This window comes from Amia ocellicauda, unplaced genomic scaffold (assembly GCF_036373705.1).
Source record: "Amia ocellicauda isolate fAmiCal2 unplaced genomic scaffold, fAmiCal2.hap1 HAP1_SCAFFOLD_59, whole genome shotgun sequence".
Taxonomy (NCBI): domain Eukaryota; kingdom Metazoa; phylum Chordata; class Actinopteri; order Amiiformes; family Amiidae; genus Amia; species Amia ocellicauda.
The window spans coordinates 246,687-253,614 of NW_027102989.1; the positions used below are offsets into that span (position 1 = coordinate 246,687).

The window sequence follows — 6,928 nt, forward strand, 5'->3', positions numbered from 1 at the left end:
AAAATTGAATTGGAATTGACCCCAACCCTGTTGAAAACAAAACAAAAAATACAGATCTGGTTCTTCAAATCTTCACTCTGGTTTCATTCTGTGTCGTAGTTCATTTATCTTGCTGTTAATTGCACCACCAATTACACTCTTTGGGGTACTGGGCAATTTTTTCAAGGTAGCCCCTAAAAAACATGTATCACATAGATTTAATGACTTGCACATAGATATATAAAAATCTTTTAATAAACATACCACATATCTTTGAGAAGGGTTCATTAGTTACATATTGCCACAGTAAATCAACATTTTTGTGTGTGGGTGTATTTAAACGTTTTGGTGTATGCTCTTAAACTTGTCTTACACTAGTTCATAGTAAAATCTGTACTTGGCGAAGCAGCTATGCAAAGGCAGTCTTTTCTCCATTAATACCTTGCTTAAGCATTACATTGATGTGGCACAACTGGACTGAAATGTGAAGTATTTGCTCAAAAGTCAAATTTAAATGAGACATGAAAGTTTATATTGTCAAGGATCCCATGGCACTATTCATTATTATTATGTATTAATATGTCTGAAGCATTAATCCAAGGTGATTTACAAGGTGTTGTTGAAAGAGTGACGTGGCTGAATTCTAAGTCAGGCTTCCCTCAATCAGGTCTAACAAATTTGTTATGACTCCACCTTTACTGCTGTGTAGTAATCTGCTGGTACAAAATGGCTGCACCCCAGAGGGTGGTGGGTGAAGTGAGTCTGTAGAGCACTTTGGGATCTTTCCAGCTGCTACATGTAAGGTATTATTATTTATTAATAAATTAACTCTAGTCTCTGAAACTAAAACAAAGGCCAAAGGAACATTTCAAATGCTAACCCTTTGTGTTCTATACAGTTAAAAAGGAGAGTTAGAAATTTTGTACAACAGCATTTACATACCATATATGGCTTCCACCTTTAAGCGATCCAGAGGTGTCTTTTTCTCCGAAGTTGGATCTCTCTTGCTGCCACCACCACGAAGATTGCTCTTTAATAATGTTGGAAAGTCAAAGACAGCAACCGTCAGGGTTCTTGCATATGACGTATTCGTGCTGCACCTCTCTGCAAGGATCCAGGACAGTTTGTCAATGTAAACTCCAGTGCCTGGGAATATTTCCACCTAAAAGACAATGGTAAATAAAAAACAAGTTTATCCCCAAACTATTCTTATATTATGTTAAGTGGAATACATTATCAGTAAGGCTGTGATTTTGTTACAGAAATGTGTTATTAAAGACCACAGTATGTCTCAATTCTAAGTTTATTAATTTACAGACATAATAAAGTCAGTGAATCTGTGACACCCATAATTCAATTACATTCTTATTATCAACTATAACTATGAATATAACTGATAATGTAGCATCATTAGATTGTTTACAACCAATATTTGTTTTCAATATATATATTTTTACCTTGTCTTTGTAATATTGTAGACCAAGAGTGTTATACCTGTTTTGGTGATTCTTTGTCAGATTCAGAACAATTTGCTGTGGGGCTGTCAGAACCACTTGATGGTGACACACTTTTGTCTTCATTGCTGATCAATGTGGCTTTTGTTACAATTTTTTTCAGATTGTCCAAAAGGTCTGGAATCTCTGGAGAAAAAAACCTTAGTATTAAATGATAATCATTTCTAGTAATATATTTAATACAAAGTGAAAACAAAACCATCAATGCCTGCAATTATACTTGAGAGACTTGCTCTATGTTATTGGCAAACTGACCTTTTTGTGGGTCATTAACATTAGCTACGAAAAAAATAAGAGATAAAATACAAGAATTACCAGGTCTAATGTAATGCATATAGTCATTAATGTAGGATTATGAAGTTATGTTGAAAACTTTATTTAATAATCAGTATTATTAAACTATTAGACAGTGCACATTAAGAGTCTGTATTGTGGTTCTAGATTACTTCAGTATGATCAACTATAATACATTACTCTGGAATCTAAATTACTGAAGAATAACATTTATCAAGGTAAGGAATTATTTGCTATAAATAAAAAAACTTACCATCAACCATACGGTTTCGAAGACATTGGTTTTCATTTTTAAGTCTTGTGTTTTCCTTTTCGAGCTGCTTAACGTTTTGCTGTAGCTCAACTTCACTGGACTCTTTAAATGTCTGTAGAATATGACGGGATCTAATTCTTGAAGCTCCATCGGTTTTCTTTCTTATTTTGTGCTGTATTCAGAGAGGAAAAGAGTTTAAAATGAAAATATATATATATATATGAATATGATTAAAAAAAAACAATCCTGCAATACATTTATTTAATATTTGCAGTAATTATCTCACCGGTAACTGTGGTTCATCAAGGTCACTATCATCTGAAATTTGAAGTTTTTTGTTTGGTTTAGGTACTCTCTTCATTTTAGGACAGGGCATTTTTGTTAGGTCATTAAGTTTTCTTCTTAGTTCGCCTTCTTTTCCTAAAATAAAAATAAAATAAATAAAACCCTGCATTATGTCCACAGATATTTGGGGATTATATTTATTTGTCATAAAAATACTGTGCTTTGACCATACAAATTAAGATGAACAGCCAACACTGAATCAAAACTGAAGTTAAATTATATCTGGTTTAATTTATTTTGTGATTTGGGGGATTTTATTGTAAAGCACAACACACAATAAATCGTTCTTACAAATGCCAGTCAAGTATGACGAGTTTTAGCGCCCTCACCACCATCTACCATGTTATAAGAGTATGTTAGAAGTACAACACATTAATAACTTAAACATTCATTTCAAATATACTGTGATTGTATATATCAAATAGCATGTAAAGACTTTAATGTTTTTTTTTTTTAAATAAACATTGTTACCAGTCATAATGATCTGCGCTTCATGGACAGGCCATCCACCTTTTGGAGGTTTGTTCGTGTCTCTCCACTCTGCTCTGAAGTTTCGAGTCGTCTCTTCGTCATCATCAGCAATGCTGAATAAATCAAAATTGCGAAAGCAAGCAGTGGGAATCACGCTGTAAGAGTCTTTGTCGACCCCGCTTTCCCACTTCACCAACGCGTGCATCACCGCCATACTACCTTCACCTTCTCGTCCGTTTTTTCTGCGCCTTTTTCCCCCGACAAGTCACGGCACAAAAAACAGTCCCGCTCTGCATTCTGGTACTTGGCGTTCTTAATAACACCAACAGGGTGTAATCGCATAGACCACTCGAGTATAAAGTACTACATATCCCATCAGTTACAGTTTTTTTTCATCTTCTGAAACTGCAATTTAGCACTTTCAACTGTTTCTTAGTGATTCCTAGAATTACTAACCGGTATTGTAGTCAATGTGTTTATAACCTTTTTTGTTTAACGATTTGTGTGTTATCCTATGGGATCCCATGGTCTTTGATTTGGTCACGGAAGTGATTTGTCTTTGATTTGTTGATCTAGAGTTGAATTTTAATTAGTTTTTCCCTTTTGTATAATTAGTGTAGTGCTACATTTAGTCTTTGTTTTTAAATAAATTTGACAATTTATATCTTTGGAATTGGTGTCTGCGTCCAATTATTACAGAAATTGAGTTCTACAAGACTCCAGGATTCGTGATAAGGTGATACTATGAATTCACTTCTTTAATTGAAATTTAAAAGTGTACCTTACGCTACATATATATATATATATATATATATATATATATATATGTATGTATGTATGTATGTCCAATTGCTTTGACAATACAAATGAATAGAATTGAGAGGGAGAGAGAGAGAGACAGACAGACAGACTGACAAACAGAAAAACAGACAGACATAGACACACACACACACACACACACACAGAGCCAGCCAGCCAGCCAGCTCAGCGATGACATCACGAGCCTCTCTCAGCTGACTGCTATGACATCACAGAGCACGTACATTCCGTTGCTTGCCGTCTGTCAACCACTCAGTCACTGCCAGCCAGACTGGCTGGCTGGCTGGATGTGGGGGCTGCTTGCTGCTGCTGTGTACCTTAGCAAGCTTATTTGCTTGACCGGCCTTCCTACTCCTCTGCCCACATGCCCACCTATGCCCGATCTGCTGTTCACCTGGATCACAGCTCCGCCCCAACAAGGCAGATCCTCCCAAAAATGGTACAAACTCACCCACGATCCCCTCCACGGAAAGCTTTAGCAAAAGGCAAAAGCGTTATACGTAATGAAGAGGAACCCGAGTCCAAGACGCATCCGACCAGCCATACATATTTGTGTGTATTAAAGATCACATTTTCTTACATTTAGTTTTTCTGTACTTTATTACATCTTATTGTGATTTATAAATGTATTGTTTCTTTTCCATATGTATGTATGTATGTATGTGTGTGTGTGTGTGTGCCTGTCTCTGTGTGAAAGTGAGTGTGTGTGTCTGTACGTGTGTGTGCCTGTCTCTGTGTGAAAGTGAGTGTGTGTGTGTGTGTGTATGTCTGTCTGTCTGTGAAAGTGTGTGTGTGTGGGTGTGAGTGTCTGTCTGTCTGTCTGTCATGTAACTCGCACATCTGTGAGGGCACCATTTTTGCAGAAGAGATGTACACATTTTGGAGCAACATATGCTGCCATCCAGACATCATCTTTTCCAGTGACGTCCCTGCATTTGCAAAAAGATCACATTTTATTACATTTTGTTTATCTGTACTTTATTACATCTTATTGTGATTTATACTTGTAATGTTTCTTTTCCATATATATGTATGTACAGTGGGGGAAAAAAGTATTTGATCCCCTGCTGTTTTTGTACGTTTGCCTTGAGATCATTAACAAGATCCTCCCATGTAGTTCTGGGCTGATTCCTCACCGTTCTCATGATCATTGAAACTCCACGAGGTGAGATCTTGCATAGAGCCCCAGACTGAGGGAGACTGACAGTTATTTTGTGTTTCTTCCATTTGCGAATAATCGCACCAACTGTTGTCACCTTCTCACCAAGCTGCTTGGTGATGGTCTTGTAGCCCATTCCAGCCTTGTGTAGGTCTACAATCTTGTCCCTGACATCCTTGGACAGCTCTTTGGTCTTGGCCATGGTGGAGAGTTTGGAATCTGATTGATTGATTGCTTCTGTGGACAGGTGTCTTTTATACAGGTAACGAGCTGAGATTAGGAGCACTCCCTTTAAGAGAGTGCTCCTAATCTCAGCTCGTTACCTGTATGAAAGACACCTGGGAGCCAGAAATCTTGCTGATTGATAGGGGATCAAATACTTATTTCCCTCATTAACATGCAAATCAATTTATAACTTTTTTGAAATGCGTTTTTCTGGATTTTTTGGCTGTTATTCTGTCTCTCACTGTTAAAATACACCTACCATTAAAATTATAGACTGATCATTTCTTTGTGAGTGGGCAAACGCACAAAATCAGCAGGGGATCAAATACTTTTTTCCCTCACTGTATGTATGTATGTATGTATGTATGTATGTATGTATGTAAGTGTGTGTGTGTCTGTCTCTGTGAAAGTGTGTGTGTGTGTGTGTGTGTCTGTGAAAGTGTGTGTGTGTGTGCATGTGTCTGTCTGTGAAAGTGTGTGTGTGTGTGTGGGTGTGACAGTGTGTATGAGTGTCTGTCTGTCATGTAACTCGCACATCTGTGAGGGCACCATTTTTGCAGAAAGAGATGTACACATTTTGGAGCAACATATGCTGCCATCCAGACATCATCTTTTCCAGGGACGTCCCTGCATTTTTCAGCAGGATAACGCCAAACCACATTCTGCCCAGATTTCAAGCGCATGGTTGCGTAGGCAGAGAGTGCGGGTGCTAGCATGGCCTGCCTGCAGTCCTGACCTGTCTCCGAATTGAGAATGTGTGGCGCACTATGAAGTGCAAATTAAGACAACGAAGGCCCTGTGCAGTTGCGCAGCTGAGGAAATGCATAATGGATGAATGGGGGAAAATCCCGCTTGCTAAACTTAACCAAGTGGTGTCTTCAGTGCCCAAGTGCTTAATAAGTGTTATTAAAAGAAAAGGTGATGTTACATAGTGGTAAACAGTCGACTGTCCCAACTTTCTTGGTTTCTTTTCACTGCTAATGAGATGCTGTAAAGTGAGTTTTCAGGAGCTCTAATCGTATTGATGAATTCATGCAGCATTTGTAATTGAATTTCAAAAAGAAATCCTTGCTGTCTGGCCTGTGTGTATGAGATGTACTCTGTCAATCTTTGGCTAACAACTGAAACATTGGTAGAACAGAAATGGCAACATAAAAAAGAAAAGTACATTTTAAAAGAGCACATTAAATAGGATGAATATACAGTTTTTTACAATCACTTTGTCACTAATTTCAGAACCTTGATGTCATTTTTCAAAACTCTAGACACAAAACTCAAAACGGTCATCACTTGTAACACTGCACAATACAATGTTTTGAACATTGGACAGCCTTTCATATCTTTAAAGAAACCTTGCACTTGCAGACTTGTTGGTTCAAATAACTAATTTATCATGAAATACCATAGTAACATAGTAACACAGAAGATACCGATAGTTTCACTGTGTAGTTGTTCGTACAATCATTAAATATTGTAGTACAAAATATGTGATACATGTTTCATTATGGTACTACACATAAATACATCACTGTAAAAGGACTAGTAGAGAGAATACTACAGACACAGTGGAATCATTGAACAAAATCTGAAATGTATTGATGCAATACAATCAAATCACACCATAGGTTTCTTTGAATCCATGCAACAATAATTAGCTACAAAAAAGAACAAAACTACAGTAAAATGTCAACTGCAGTGTTCCTCACCTGGCTTAGTGTAAAAAGCAAAACAAAGGATTGATTACTGTACTTCTAAATTTCCATCAGCCCTGTGTTCTGGTTCAGGTTCTCACAACCATTTTTCACAAGAGGCATCTTGAAACTGAACATACCTGAACATACTCAGTCATCAGCTGCTTCACTCTGTCTG

The 6,928-nt window shown here is 37.2% G+C and overlaps 1 non-coding gene across 1 annotated transcript; it reads right to left on the minus strand.

Annotated features, from left to right (window-relative positions):
* Window positions 1-4,083: 4,083 nt before the first annotated feature.
* LOC136739044 (U5 spliceosomal RNA) lies at window positions 4,084-4,198 on the minus strand. The gene has a single exon (XR_010812770.1). It is a non-coding gene; the product is annotated as a U5 spliceosomal RNA (small nuclear RNA).
* Window positions 4,199-6,928: the final 2,730 nt, after the last annotated feature.